Here is a 16,480-nt window from a genome sequence, read left to right on the forward strand (position 1 = left end):
TGGCAGGTCTTTTCTTCTTGCTGCTGTCAGACTTTATAATGAACACTGAGCATTTGACGTTCAGCTTTTATAATCACGTGCAATACTGTTATAATCATGTGCAATACTGTTATACTGTTATAAGCATGTGCAATACTGTTATAATCATGTGCAATACTGTTATAATAATGTGCAATACTGTTATAATCACGCGCAATACTGTTATAATCATGTGCAATACTGTTATAATCACGTGCAATACTGTTATAATCATGTGCAATACTGTTATAATCACGTGCAATACTGTTATAATCATGTGCAATACTGTTACAATCACGTGCAATACTGTTATAATCATGTGCAATACTGTTATAATCATATAATCATGTGCAATACTGTTATAATCACGTGCAATACTGTTATTATCATGTGCAATACTGTTATAATCATATAATCATGTGCAATACTGTTATAATCACGTGCAATACTGTTATAATACTGTTGACATTAATACTGCAATGTCAATCATCCCTGGTGCAATATTTTCTGTCCATATAACTGCCACTTAAGATAATTTTTATTTTTTATTTTTTTCTCTACTTGTATTATTTTTAAAAAGTTATCTGTTTTTATTATTCCACGTCTGTTCCACATCTGTGTTTATTTGCCTAATCTGTGTTGTCCTCCATCGTGAGACAAATAAAGGGCAACAAAATGGCTAAAATAACTCAAGCTGTCTCCCTCTCATGTGCATTATGAATATTATTGTTGTCTTTTGGAGAAAACTCTTGGACTCCAGTCTCGAACAAACATTTTGACCCAGCGTGCTGTACTGTATGTGAATGGATTTGTCAGCACAGCTCATTTACTGCGGATCACTCTGGGTAAAGCGGGGGTTCCTAAAATAGAAGTGCTCTTCATGTGATCTCTCTCCAACAGCCACAGTGTTTTGAATTGAATTGAGGCAACAGTGATGCCTCTAAACTGCACTGCTGTGTAAAGTACGGAGAGGAGATGGGCTCAGTGCATTTCAAGTTCTGGCCCGAGGCTGAGTTTTTGTCAACATGCTGTTTGTGAGTGGACTGCCTCCTCATACAAGGTTATTCTGGTTCTTGTTCTGATGTCGGTGGAGTATGAAAGAAGCTCTTCTGCGTACATATTGGGCTGGTGTTTCTTGGTTCTCTTGTTCTCAACGAGTGTCAACAAACTTTTGCTGGAAGGGCAACATCTTTCCAAGAGGTTAATGGATTCTCTTTTAGAAATAGTTTCGTCTGAAAAACGTTTTTAGATAATTTTCTTGAAAAATCATGTGAAATAGAGAATGACCACTTCAAACACAAGAGAGTTTTAAGAGTGAATAGGTTTGCCAGTCATCTGAGTGGCTCCTTCAGCTCCTCTGACGCAGAACTGGTGAGTCACTGCCTTATGTTCTCTGTCAGATGAACAGAAGGAGCTCCTCACTCTTAAAACTTATATCCAGTTGACACCATTCTAATTGCTTTTCCTATATCCTTTTCCCAACCTCGATGACCGAGGGACTACACAGACAACTTTAAATAGTATACTTTGATTATGAAAAATGAATCCTCTTGAGGGTTAATTGACATCTTGTGACACTTAACAAACCTTGCCTCCAGTGTTTTTAGCACTCGCATATGAATTTCTCTCAGGTTGGTGAGGCTGTATGAGCCAGACTTCTACCCAGAGCAGCTGTGATGTGTAACAAGTTCAGCTGTTATTAATAGTTGCAGCTCTTTTTAGTTGTTGTTCTTTTTATCGTTTTTACAACACAAAATAAAATAAAAAAAAACCCAACAGAACACGACAGCGAAAGCTCCATCTGTATTCTGTCTTTCTGTTTTGTAAATGCCCATTATGATTTCAGTGCAGCGCTTGACAGTCGGTGCTGTCATCCTCCATTTCCTTGTTTTGGCTTGTTTGCTGTAGACAAACGTACATTCCACAGGTTTCCATCCATTTGTTGGAGTTTAACAAGTGAGATATATTGTTAATGTTGTAGTTCTTGCACTGCACCCTCTCACTGAGTCGTAGTATTAAACTGAGTGACACTATGCTCATGTGCACGCTCCCCTCACAGCAAGAAGGTACCTTAAGCGCTTGGAGATTTGCATTCTCTTCTTTAGCATGAATTGGCTTTATTTACATTTTTTTGGTCAGTCAAATGTCACAAAAATGTTACTTACAGACCATTTTCTACACAACTTTACTCATATGTTCATGCTCATGCAGTCCTTAGTTATACATTGTACGAATACTCATTTGTATTGTTGATAAAGTGATCTCCACCTTCTTAATGCAAGTGCTATTAATCTAAAATTAATCTCTCCGGTTAAAATGTTCCTCACAATTTGCTGACCCTTTACAAGTGGCCCTCTTTCACTGCCAGCTTGAGATACGCTGTTAAAATGAAAAATGCCCCCAACGCCGAAGCGCCCACATTTACATTTTTCTAATTTGCTTTTTGAAACATAACCTTTTACCGCTTTATTCCACACAGACCGTTAATCTCAGGCTCCTCATCATACGTCTGCAGCCCCTCGGTGGCGCCTGTAGCAGAGGAGCCAGAGGAGCCAGAGGAGGCAGGGCCGGTACAGCTTTAGTCAGGCGCGGCGTTCATGTGTCAGCTCGGCTCCCCGGATCAGCGTGCTTTTCAGTGGCCCACCCCCTCCCCTCTAATCTGTGCCTGTCATTCCATCGCATTCACGGCCCGCGCCCTCCCCTGCTTCGGCCCACAGTTTAACAGACTTTTCAGTGTGCTCACACGTCTCTGCCCCGCGCCGTCTCTCCGCAGAGGGATCAAACTGCTGCACATTAAAAGCCACAGCTACTTCAGTGGACTTTAATAGCGGGTACATATTTACTCGGCAGCGTTTAGAATGTAAAAAGGTAAGTGATTTATAACTAAATTGTGCAGATCAGAGGGTTAGTAGGGACACAGAAAGGCGTGTTCCGTAGTGGAATCGAACCCAGGACCAAAAGCCTTTTCCGAATGCAGCACCGTGTCACCTGCTCGTTTCCGTTGAGGCATTATTGATTTGTTTAGTCTTTATGTGAAGGGACAATGTGCAGAAAAATGAATTATACAATGCAATTACTAACAGTCCACAATAAGAGCAGTTCACAAAGTCCACTCTCTGATCCAAACACTCACACACAACACCAACCAGCAGCTATTTGCACAAACATTTGTCTTACAGAACACGCATTACCCACCATTTTCTGCTTGTGCCTGGAATGTTCCACAGAATGGCATTAAACTGGCCTATCTTGCATTTACTCAATTGCCCGCTTCTGTACAGTGTGAGCAGGGTCGCCTCACCACAGATCCGACCTGTAACTTAACATGCAACACATCACCTACTTGTCTCAGTGGATACAGAAAAGTTAAATGCCAAACTGTGGGAAATTCCAGGCAAAGCAAGAACATCTCCATGGAGACGAGCAGGTGACAACCAGAAACATTTTTTCTTTTCTTTTTTTCCTGAAGAACTTTAACAGTGGTGGTTGTGCCAATGCAGTATAATTGCACAGTACATTTCACAGATTCACACAGTCTGTCTCATATGATAATTATGCCTCTTCATTTCAGTTCAGCTGCCATGACAACTTTCCCCTTATGTGACAGTGGAGGACAGCGAGGACCTTTCCATTAGGTCTTGTTCCATACAGACGGAGAAAGACTATAGGAATAGAGACAGACTGCTTGGACTGGAGAAAAGACATTATTTTTTAAGATCATCCCTCAGTATGCTGATTTGCTGATGTGCTCAACAACTTCTTTTTATAGAAGAACTACTACTCGAGCCACTGTCACGCTTGAATACTAATGACCCACTTAATCTGGGAGTTTAAATAAAGCAGAACACACAGACAACTTTATCTCAGCAAACATGCACTAACAAATGGCAATATAAAAGCCAAAATGTCTTTTTACCAGTTATGTAAACTGTTGTCTTAACCTGCTAGTTAGCTTTTCCTATTTAGCAGATTGTCCACCCAGTTTCACTAAAGCCCAGCCAGAAAATGAATGCATGTTGCTATTGACAATGCCTTTAATATTTTTTAGAGCTAGAGACGAGTTAGACAGATTTTTTCGCGGTGTGAAAATGACGTAACGTAGCTTTAAGGTAAATCAGGATTATGCTGTTTTCTAAGTATGTGATTAAACAGGTTGAACTCACTGTAACATAATGGCAACTACTTTATTCAGAAATGTAGTGTATTTAACATTCCCCAGTTCAACCAGCATCACTAATTGGCCTTACTCTATACATTTAGCTTTTTAGGCATCCATATCGTCATTTAGTCACTACTCCTCAGCATCACTTCCCAATGTGCTCTTCTCTGGCTCTGACAGCTGAATTAAAGCGGGTGTGTGGTGTTTGTGTTGCTGGCAATGCTGTTTGCAGAATGCTCAATAAATCCATGCGTTTGTATTCCCAGCTGCTTGTCTGGCAGCTCCATTAGCTATTGAAGAGCTTCTGCAGTGTAGGCTGATGGCTGATTGAGTCTGTGTTGCCTCGGATAGCTCTGTCAGTGTGAGGCAAGGTGACTGCGGCTGAACGCAGAATGGGATTGGCCCTTGACCCCAGAGCTACTCAGCTGTGATAAAACGCTGACACAATGGATTTCCACCGCCTGACTATCTCTCCTCTCACATAGAACTACTGTCTCCCTTGTACAAGACAATGTAACACTTAGTTTCAGTCTGATAATTGAATTACACATTCCCCTCCAATCGAAACTTTTGATTTGAGAGATGAGTAAACAATACACAAAAACCTTGCTTGTTTTACAGGACTTGTAACCTCAGAGCCATCTCTGAGAAAAAGCTCGCCGTTGAGTGATTGTCCTGACTAATCAAAGAAATTCAAAAGGTATTTTCTCCTCTGGGAACCCCCAATTCCCTCTTAAACTCAATACATGCTCAAGGTGTTGAATCCTCTATCTACAGTATTCTGACCAAGCCTTGCTCAATATCTGGAGATGAGTCCCAAGGCCCTGCACTTAGGTACTCTCTGCTCCTTCTTTCCCAGAGGCAATGAAGGATGGGTCAAATGCAGAGGACACATTTCACTACAGGGACAATAAAGTGTTGCCTGGAAAGTACACAATGATATCTCTGGTCACCGTTTTGATCTCCCCGAGTTCAGATGGACGTGATTGACGGGAGAATTAACCAATCAGGGATGAGCATGATAAGAAAAAAGACCACAGGGAAAAACATAATGAATTCATGGAGAATCAAGGAGCAAAGCACAAAAAAGAGAGAGAGAGATGAGAGAAGTATGATTTTGTTGTAAACGAAATAACCAATAAGCGCATTTGTTTCAGCATCACTGGAATAAACATATCTTAAAGTCTGACTCGAGGTGCGACGGCGGGCGTGGTGACCAGACAAGAATTGAATTGTATTGTACCATATAAAATACAGTGTGCTTTTCGCTTTAGAAGGTATGACACAGTAAATACAGAGAGAGAGAGAGAATTAGAAAGTGTGTCAAATCAATCAATCATTCAATCAATCAAAGTTTATTCATAGAGCGCCTTCCAACAGACAGAATCCGAATATTGACATGAGATAATTCGACAACAATCAAAAAGCGGGTGTATTGCCTTCTTTGTTAGTGAAGGTCTGTTTAAGCCTCGTCACTCCACAGTCCAGTGCCTTACACGAGCCCCACAGCAGCTGGAACAAGCCCCAGGTCCATGAATCCAAGTGTGGTTGCCTAAGCACTTGTATGCATCTATACATTGGCCGACAGAGTATATTTTTGTTTCGCATGCTGCAACCTGAATACATTGTTGGCACTCAGATTCTGTCTGATTAACGGCCCTGCAGATGGTTTACAGCCACCTTTTACAGAGGGAATTAACTCTTAATATTTACAATGAGTCCTTGGCAGCTGCTCCGCCGTCTCTTCTGCCAAAAAGCAGTAAGAAACCTGAGCCACTTCAGGGCACAGATTACACTGTGGCCGGTTGTTTGGCATTTCACACAAGCGCAGCACTGGGTGGCAGTCGAAACAGCAATCACACCACACAGAAGAGTAAAGACATGTTTCCAGTGACAAATAAAACAGAAGTATAACAGAGGCCTTTAAAGTATAATGTTGAATGCAAAACACTCACTATTTGTAGGAATGCCAAGTTAGTTAATTATTTAACCCTGAAATTTGGCACATAATAAACATTATGCCCCACAGAAACACATGAAATCAAAACGATAAAGCATTTTTTATGATGGAGGTAAAGGCAGAGGTAAAGGTTGGCTAAAGAAGTAACAGCGATGCCTCTACAGAATATCTTATCATCTAAATTTAAATACAAATTATAAGATGGCTTTTTTGGAATAAAAAATTATAAAACACTTACTTGTTTAAAAAAGCAAGCTAAGTAAAGAACATGTCTTATTCACTGTTCCATTGTAAACAATTTGAATAAACGACAGGTTTCTTCCTCTGGGGACAGGCCCAGCTTGTTTTCTGGAGCTAATTTAATACGAGTGAGTAAATAATCTGAGAGATGATATTACATGTTGTAAATAATGCAGAGTAGAGTCTCTCGGGGTTGGGATACATACATGTGGTCACACTGTTCACACGTCGCAGTCTGGCGCTGTGGCTGGGAAACATCCCTGAGCGAGTATATTTAATGCCTCAATGGGAGCACAGTATAATCTATATATGCCGCAGTACCAAAATATTCACTTCATTCTACTCCTGGAGTACACACGACCTGCCCATGTGCCCAGAGAAATATCACCCTGTGGCTGTGTTTGAGCCACACTGGGCCCATTGTGTGGAGCTGTACAAAACGTCAGCTTGAGATCCATTAAAATGCAGGCCGGCCGTCGAACCGACCTGCTCCTGATTCAGAGCAGAAAGGAAACATGTGCTCAGATGTATTGTGCTAAAACTGCCTCTGCGCCTCATGAATTCTCAGCCTCAATCAATGCCATTCTTGTCAGGAAAAAACAACACCTGCTGACAAGTTAGCAACGCTTTATACCATCAGCCATGCCTCTGAATGCTGTAATTGCTATTTTGAGCTGGGTACATGGTGTTTAGTCATGTGATCTCCATTATGAACCACGGTGACGCGTGGCGTGCCGGCTGTGTTGTCTGAAACGAGAAGGGGAGAATTATTAGGTGCAAATCACTGCGCTGCTCTCCTGCTGGGATCTCAGCTAATCACGCTAAATGATGACTTCACAAAACGTTAGTGTTTATCCGACTGCTGCCGGACAGTTGCCATGGGAATACCAAGTAATTTGAGGCTGAGTGTTGAAGCAGTTCACTCCAGCACATTCCTTTAATATCCCAATAAATCATTTCCTACAGATTTGTCTTGTGAATTCAACAGGCTTGGGTAAACTGAGAGCGTTTGAGGTTTGTCGAGCGCATACTGAGAAAAAGTAAGACAGAATTACCCTCCTCATTTATTTAAAAAGTATTTTCAGTGCATACTTCAACAACCACTTATCCCGCACAAATAGAGCCCTTAATGTTCAGTCATAAACTCAAATGATGAATTGTAGCCTTGGCATCAGAACATTTGGGTTTTCTTGGCTGAGTTTTGGGGTGGATTTAAAGCAAAGCAATAACACTGTCACTCCAGCCTCAAATATATCAACAGAGAACAAATAAACACGCTATTTTATGCTATTCCAATGTCAGTGAGGTTGGGAATGAAAATATTTTGCTGCAGATACACTGTAGTTTTGCATTTGTCACTTTGAGGCGCCACTTCTCCTTTTGGTCCCCGTGGCACGCCTGCACGGAATACGACTGAAACAAGCTGTGCCAAAAGTCTGACGTTTGAATATCTGCAAAAATGTTGACCGACATATGGTGTATGGATTCAAATAAGTCAAATAAGGTCACTTCTCTGAGTCAATAATGTTTAAAACGACACAGCAGCAGAATTGTAATGTTCTTTTTATGATGTATTTACAATGGGAAAGCTCAGGTCAAGGCTGAATTAGCAACTTCCCCATTTTATTTGTACCATTTTATGTAGAGTATATGAGTAAGAGTAAGAGTAAGAGTAAGAGTAAGAGTGTATGAGTATATGAGTATATGAGTGTATGAGTATATGAGTATATGAGTATATGAGTATATGAGTATACGAGTATACGAGTATACGAGTATACGAGTATACGAGTATATGAGTATGAGTATATGTATATGAGTATATGAGTATATGAGTATATGAGTATACGAGTATACGAGTATATGAGTATGAGTATATGTATATGAGTATATGAGTATATGAGTATGAGTATATGTATATGAGTATATGAGTATGAGTAGGAGTATATGAATATATGAGTATATGTACATGAGTATGAAAGTATGAGTATGAGTATATGAGTAAGAGTATGAGTATGTGAGTATGTGAGTATGTGAGTATGTGAGTATCTGAGTATATGAGTATCTGAGTATATGAGTATATGGGTATATGAGTATATGAGTATGTGAGTATGTGAGTATGAGCATGAGCATGAGCATGAGCATGAGCATGAGCATGAGTATGTGACTATATGACTATATGACTATATGAGTATGTGAGTATATGAGTATGTGAGTATGAGTATGTGAGTATGAGCATGAGCATGAGCATGAGCATGAGCATGAGAATGAGCATGAGCATGAGTATGAGTATGTGACTATATGAGTGTATGACTATATGAGTATATGAGTATATGAGTATATGAGTATGTGAGTATGTGAGTATGAGCATGAGCATGAGCATGAGCATGAGCATGAGCATGAGCATGAGCATGAGAATGAGCATGAGCATGAGTATGTGACTATATGAGTATGTGAGTATGAGTATGAGTATGTGAGTATGAGCATGAGCATGAGCATGAGCATGAGCATGATAATGAGCATGAGTATGTGACTATATGAGTATATGACTATATGAGTATATGAGTATGTGAGTATGTGAGTATGAGCATGAGCATGAGCATGAGCATGAGCATGAGCATGAGTATGTGACTATATGACTATATGAGTATGTGAGTATGTGAGTATATGAGTATGTGAGTATATGAGTATGTGAGTATGAGTATGTGAGTATGAGCATGAGCATGAGAATGAGCATGAGTATGAGCATGAGCATGAGTATGTGACTATATGACTATATGAGTATGTGAGTATGTGAGTATATGAATATGTGAGTATGAGCATGAGCATGAGCATGAGCGTGAGCATGAGCATGAGCATGAGCATGAGCATGAGCATGAGCATGAGCATATGTGTATGAGTAAAAGTAAATTATTAGAGCCTTTCCCGTGTAAATGTATCTAGACGTGTGATGTCTGTCGAGTAGAATTTTAGTTTAGTTTAGGCACAAAATAATCCAAATACTAAATCAGAGATCATCATAGTTTGTCAGTTAAATGACTTACAATGCAACAGCGCACACCTCGGCCGGCACCTGTTCATATAAACCATAATTACAGCGTTGTATGTCAGCTGTGATGAAGCAAGTGACACAAAGTTGAAGCGTAGCGTGAGAAATTACAGTGGTCTGCCAGAATGAGTGCTGGCTTCACTCCAGCGCCTCGGCCTGAGTCTCACTGCACCCGGCGTTTAGAGCGTTTAGAGCGTTTAGCTGTGCAAGACAATCGCAAAGACTGTTGGCTTTACACCCTGTTCACCGGATCATGGGCACGTGTTTGTTTTTAACATGCAGCCGTGACGGACGGATGAATCAAGTCAGTATATTATGAAAGTGCATATGATAGGCTCTAATAGTCCCTGGGGTAAGTATCTATCACACTTTTACAGTAGTCAAGTTGCAGTTGAAGTATGACAATTACAGGAAGTATGAGTCTATCTATGTCATCAATAAGAGACATTGCATTAAACAGGAAGGGACAAAAACATGCAAAATCTTTCTCAACACTCAAGTATTATTATATGTCAAATCATAACTATTGTGTAATTCATATGGATTTTGGCCCAGGTTGCTATAGACAACAGTTATGGAATTACCTCTACATCTGCTGCTCATGTCCAACCAGGAAGTACAATTATAAACGTCACCAAACTTGTCAAACTAGAGATAGGGAATATTTTTTTGGTACAATCTTACATATGCATATAGATGTTCATTATGTTTTGGCAAAATCTATAGTCCAACCCGTCAGATGTACTTCAGCTATTTTATTTTTATTTTTTACCAACCACAATGTCAGAAGTTCTCAATCATTTCACATCACCTCATACAAATTGAAATAGTATAAATTAAGACCAATCCAAATCGAAACCAGGCGGTTATGATGATAGATCCAGGACTAATTAAAATAAATAAGGTCAAACCAAACTCACTTTCCATCAATTGTACCCTAACAGTTTGAGAACCACTGCCCTGTACTTTGAAATGGCCCAATACTTTGTTTGTTCGTGGCTACTTTTCCAGAATAATGACTTACAGCACTAACATCTATTGAGCGGCCGCTGTAGCACTGGTTGAAATGTGATCAATACCGTCTGGCTTTTTGATTACAAAGAAAACAATGTGTGACTGACACTGAGAAATAATGAGTTATACTGCATTGTACGGGCCAATAAAAGGTGAAAAACGTGAACATTAAAAAAACACATTAAGCAAAAATCACCTTTATTTATTTGTATTTATATAACGGAATGTATCTATCTTGTATATCAAATAGTTGTATGATCATGTAAACATATGTACGTAGTTTTAGCTCTTCAATTTCCTCTTTCATAAATATCACTGCCAAACATCGGCCGATTTTCATACGTCTGCCGATACCGATAACAGTGAAAATCGCCTAATATTGGCTGGAACCGGTCTTTGAATAATGTTACCAATGTTTTTCCTTCTTCATTTACCCACTCGCTGTTGAATTTTTGAGTAGTCTTTATTCTCCTGTATTCAGATGTCATTGCTCCATTCTCGTTTTCTCCTACCCCTCTTACTTTGTTCTAGAAGGGTTTTTTTTCTTCAATGCCCCAAAAAAATCAAAAAAATCCTGTGATTGCCATGAACTGCAGCTCTCACAGTCGGGGCGCGGTCAGCTTGGTCTGGCAGGGTGAGTATAGAAATGTCACCTGTTGCTTCTGCTAATCAATCTGTACATTTTTGACAATACCACAAGCATAATGTATGTACTGTATAACCAATTGTAGTTTAATTACTTAAGATAAGATAAGATAAGATATTCCTTTATTGTCCCACATGGGGAAATTTCATTGGTGCAACGCAGGTAGATACAGAGGTAGATACAGAAGAACAGATCACTTATAGGAAGTCTGAAAAACACTTTCACTAGAAGATCTCCTATAAATAAATAAAAACTCCCATAGACAAATAAATAAATACCATTGCATGTGATCCCGACAGTAATTGCACATGAATATGTGTCACGACAGCACATAGATTGCACATGAATTCCAACAGCAATTCCACATACGACAGAATTGCACATCAGTATTAGGTTAGGTCAGTATTGCGCCGGGATAACGTGACGATCTCCGGGTAAGACGACTGTTCTCCGCAGTTTCATGAGTTCCTCCTTTGTGTAAACGTACGGCGCCGTGTAAACGCGGTACTTCATCTCATTTCTAGACTGTGGGGGCAAAGATTAGCCTATGGTGGGCCACTATAATCTCCTCTCCAAATGGGAAACTGTACTGTAAAAAGGCCAGCGGAAATCAGCTGTTTTCAACTGGATGTCAGCGGGATGGTTTGTTTTTAGATCAATATTGCAATTTAAAATGTCCACGGAGTAAAATACAGACAAATCACAGACAAAAGCAGAATACAGTCTTCTTTAGGCAATTCAACAAAGTGAGACTTACAATGAGTGCAGTAAAGTGAATGATGAGCCTCAGAAAAGGATCTCGTCTTAAATGTGGTCGAATGTGACAAAGAAGAAGAGGAGGTGAAGAGGCTTGATGGTTCTGCTTCTGCGGTGGAGATGGATGTGGAGAGAACCGAGCGCTGCCGACAGTATTTTATGATTGAAGACATGCGGATGATTAAAGGCAAAACTGCAAACTTTACATTTTAAAGAGATGCAGCTTAATCAATGACACTTTCTTATAGTCCATCGTTTTAACATGTGGTAAATGCAGTAATAAACCCTCCTATAGCCCAAGGACGGACATTTTGTGACTTTGGGATGTGAGCTTGTTTCATTTTAATCACGTTGGCTTATCTATGCATATTTCCACTTCTAAAGACTGCATACACTGTTTAAAGTGTAATATCTTGGCAGCCCTGGTATATTTATCGAACAATCTTAATGACGTTGTTATCTCGAGATAAGACTCTCTCTTTTTATGTGATCAGACATTAATTTCTTTGTCAGTCCCCAGATAACACACTGTGGGTAAAGACTTTATAAACCACACATTTGAAAGTCTAGAGTTATAGCTAAAGAAAATGTGATTAAATAAATGAAGCTGTCATTGACTAAAGTAGAGGGGATGCACTCTGCCATAAATGAGATATTTCCTGTCAATGAAACCAATGGAATAAACACTGCCCCTGAGAAAAGAGACTGTGGTTGTGATGCCTGGTTGGAGTCTCCACAAGTCTTTCATATAGAGAGACCTGACAAAATGAAGAAAAGTTGTATATTTAAATACATTTAACATTTTACCTTCAGTTATTCCTGCTGGACTTTGCATCGAGGGCCAACGCCTCAATCTGCTCTGCTCGTCTCAGACATTCATGTGTGAGCCTCTTAACTATAGACACTCTCTGTTTGTTACTAATGTAGAACTTGCTTTCGCTCAGACAAACTGAATCAGCATCTCAAAGCAATTTCTGGATTTAGTTTCAATTCACATGACAGGTTAGACTACATTTCACTCAAACGTAGTGAACATGAACATAAAAACGTTGCCCACTTCTTCCCAGTTTGACAAGTTTACAATGTTACTTCCTGGTTGGACATGAGCGACAGATGTGACATAAATCCCACAACTGTTACTTAGCAACAATAATGTACACAAGGGTCAACATCCATGCAAATGATGCAAGTTATGATTTCACAAATAATGACAGCGGAATACACGTTTATTTTGTGAAATGACTGTTTATGTCAGAAAATGTTGTCGGTTGCGTGTAAATTATCCCTGCATTTTTGACATAGAACTCAGCTCTACTTCCTGTATTTGTAATCTTTTATCTTCATTTCTTTCTTGGCATCTTAAACACTGACACCTAAACATCAAACGGTTCATATTTCCCTCACAATGGCAGTTTGGTTTTGCAACACGACTTCGTTCACCGAATCAGGCTCATCTACAATCCCTGCCCTAAGGTCCTGTGCGTTAGAGCCCTCTCCATAATCGTCTAATTGATTAACTATTTAACACATCATTAACATTCCGGGCTAAGTTGGTGTTAACAAAGAGAGGTCTTCAGTGCGACAGAGGTGGATTGTGGACAGCCTGAAGCTCCGAGTGGAGGCGAGTGGGGCTCTTCAGACTGTCACTGTAAGTCCTCACACAACATGTCGAAGAAGGAGAGGCACTGAGACATGGAGCGTCAGGGAAACAATCTGTCATAGTGTGTAATCGGAGAGTTCACTTAGGGCCAAAGTCCACTCGGGGACATGATGTTTGTTTTACAGGCGATCACTTTGGTACAACATGTCAAACGCTTACCATAACAATGCTGCAAATAGAAATAAGATCAGACCGTAAGGTAATTGCTTTATGCTTAAGGAGATACAGTTCCCTTGCATATGTTCCCTTATTCGACCAAGATATAAACAAAGAGAACCACAATGAGGGAAAGGAAGAGCAATAGAAATGAGGAACGCTGAGAGAGAAAGAGAGAAGAGGAAGAAGACACTTAAAAGACTGATAATATCATCACAGAAAACTCAAAGACAGTGCTATTTGTTAGGGTCGTGTTAAACAGTTAGAAACATTGAGACATTTTTGTTTTGAAGGTTAGTTAGTCCATAAAGACACGTTGTAATGCCATGTATTCTTGCTGCTGAAAGCTCAAGGTGTGTGATGTCCTTGTATATGTTAAGCCGTTATATGACATGAATGTTTGATGCCAGAGAAGGGGAAGCGGGTATGGGACTATGCACAGTGTCTGAAAATTGTGTTGACACATCATTCTCAAATGTGCAAACTGCTGAGCACTGCCAGACAATGTGATCTAACGTGCCAATAGTTTTCCCCGTGCAGAAATCACAGTTTGGATCAGATTTTGATTTCATTTGAATGAGTTTATAATATATTAACAGAGAATGATATTTGCCCACAGTATTTAACTACGCCCTGATAAAGAGTAGACGTTAGTCCTTTATAAATAGTTTTTTATTCTATCAAATGATGTAATGGGGGACTTTTATCGCACGGCACTCACGGCTGGAAATGCATAATTAAAGAAAAGGTCAAAAATAAACGGGACAAATGGGATTTTCATATTTTCCCGAGGCTTCATTTACACATTGATGACATTAAAAGACAAGTTTACTTTGATAGAACTGATCTTTTACGAGCTCTATCAATTTATTTTTTATTGTTTAGCACACACCCATGATTTGTGCAGCCCAATTTACTATAGTAACAGTAGAAAATGATGAGTAGTGTGCCTATGCCGTTAGCTGCTTACAGTACAGGAGAGCCAGGGCCAGACCTCCTTTATACACAGGCCTATGAGAGCACTTATGTCTGCTGCACAAGTATATGATTAATAGTGTTTGGATAGACTACTTTGGTGGCCTCGCTCCACTAAATCATTTGGCTATGGGTAAATATCTATTGCACTCTTTGTATATACTGCAGTGTGTTCATTAACTCTAATACTTTATGTTACACGGGGGCAGAATCCTAACCATTAACCAAGAGGTAGAAATGCTTTGGTATTAAGTGAGCTGTAAAGAGAGCGGCCGCTGATCTGTGCGGTAACCTTGAAGCATTGCGGCGCAGGAGAGCCGGTGGTGCCTTTAAATGATTTTGCGCTCTATCCTTCACTGCTTTTTGCAGAGCTGTGTTCAAAAATTGCTTTGCGCAGCTGCACGGACTGTGATGGACTAATCAAAGGCGGCCAAAAAGTCCCAGGATCTTCCCTGTGTGCAAACAAAAGTACACATCATATAGAATAACAAAGCACTTTTTCCACACTAGAATCAATAAACCAACTGGGACGGTGCTGCGGTCTTTATTCTGTGAAGAACATTTTCTTCCATTTCCACAACAGATGATTTACACTTAAAATGTTTATGGCACAAATGACAGCCCCAGAAACCTAATCCAAGTGTAATAAACATTTATTCAAGAAACTAGTTGAACTGAAACCAGGGGAAGGTTTGATTTGGCCAACCCTGCGGCCGACTCTTCATTTGAGTATATTTTTTAGTATTAGTAATCGTAAACTTATCAAAAATAATATGTTATTTTAGTTGTACCAAGACTATGTGATGAATAGGATCAGGGTCAGACACACTGGGGATTTTCAGACGGGTTAAAGATAGGGATTGTGTTCTGCATTTCTTTCTGGGCTGAAGCCTGGATAGGAAGAATTACTCTAGATATTAGCTTTGTTAATCCTTGATTGAAAAAAAAAAAACAAGAAATAGATGAAATGTGTGTGATAGAAACAATAGAAATCCACAACAGCTATTACCACTTATCATAACTATGCTTGGATTTCTGTTGTACTCTTGTATTATAAGCACAGTTCCTTTATTTGTATTTAGCGTCATAATGACTTTCTGATTCCTGTTCTCAGCATGTCAGAAACGTCTCAAGTGTTCATTATCCTGTCAACAGCCACTATGCAAACCATATAATTAGTCCTTTTGCCTGGAGGTGTAATACATTTTTTTCTCTCTCTTGGCAGATTTTTGGCATGTGTTCGCTGCTCTGGCGCTTGTGCACAAAGACATACTCCAGTTATTCTAGAACACTGAAAGTGTGTAGCTCTATTGTACAGTCGAGCAATAGGCCGACTCTGCTACTCATCTCTTTCTCTGTGCCATTATTCCTCTCTGATAAATGACTCCTGCAGCTGCCCCTGATAAGAGCCTTCCCTGCCTATTCATCTGCTCTCGATTCACGTTACTCTGGCAGCCCACAAGGATCTACAGTAGCAGAGTTAGTGACTCACACTTTGAAGAGAAAAGACTACATCTGCATGTCGCCAACACTGCTGCTGTTGTTTAATGGAGTGCAGATAAGCTCCAGCTGGCTGTGCGCAGGTGCACACGCTGCCAAATGAAGATATGAGCTGGTTTATGCCTTTTGTTTAATTGTGCTTTACAACATTAATTAAAGAATCAAAACATTCCAAAACATAAGATAATAATAAAATAGGGCTCCCTTAATGAAATACCAGAAACTTTTTTGATTCTAACCAGTCGTCATGTAATTACATACATGCAGGATAGGGCAAGTTGTTCCTCCGTCATTGATAATCAGAACATTTAGACCTTTAAATGGGAAGTATTCATACTGAGCTACAATGA

The sequence above is a fragment of the Eucyclogobius newberryi genome, unplaced genomic scaffold (genome assembly GCF_026437365.1).
Source record: "Eucyclogobius newberryi isolate DKJ021-1_F unplaced genomic scaffold, fEucNew1.0.hap1 SCAF_6, whole genome shotgun sequence".
Classification (NCBI taxonomy): Eukaryota; Metazoa; Chordata; class Actinopteri; order Gobiiformes; family Gobiidae; genus Eucyclogobius; species Eucyclogobius newberryi.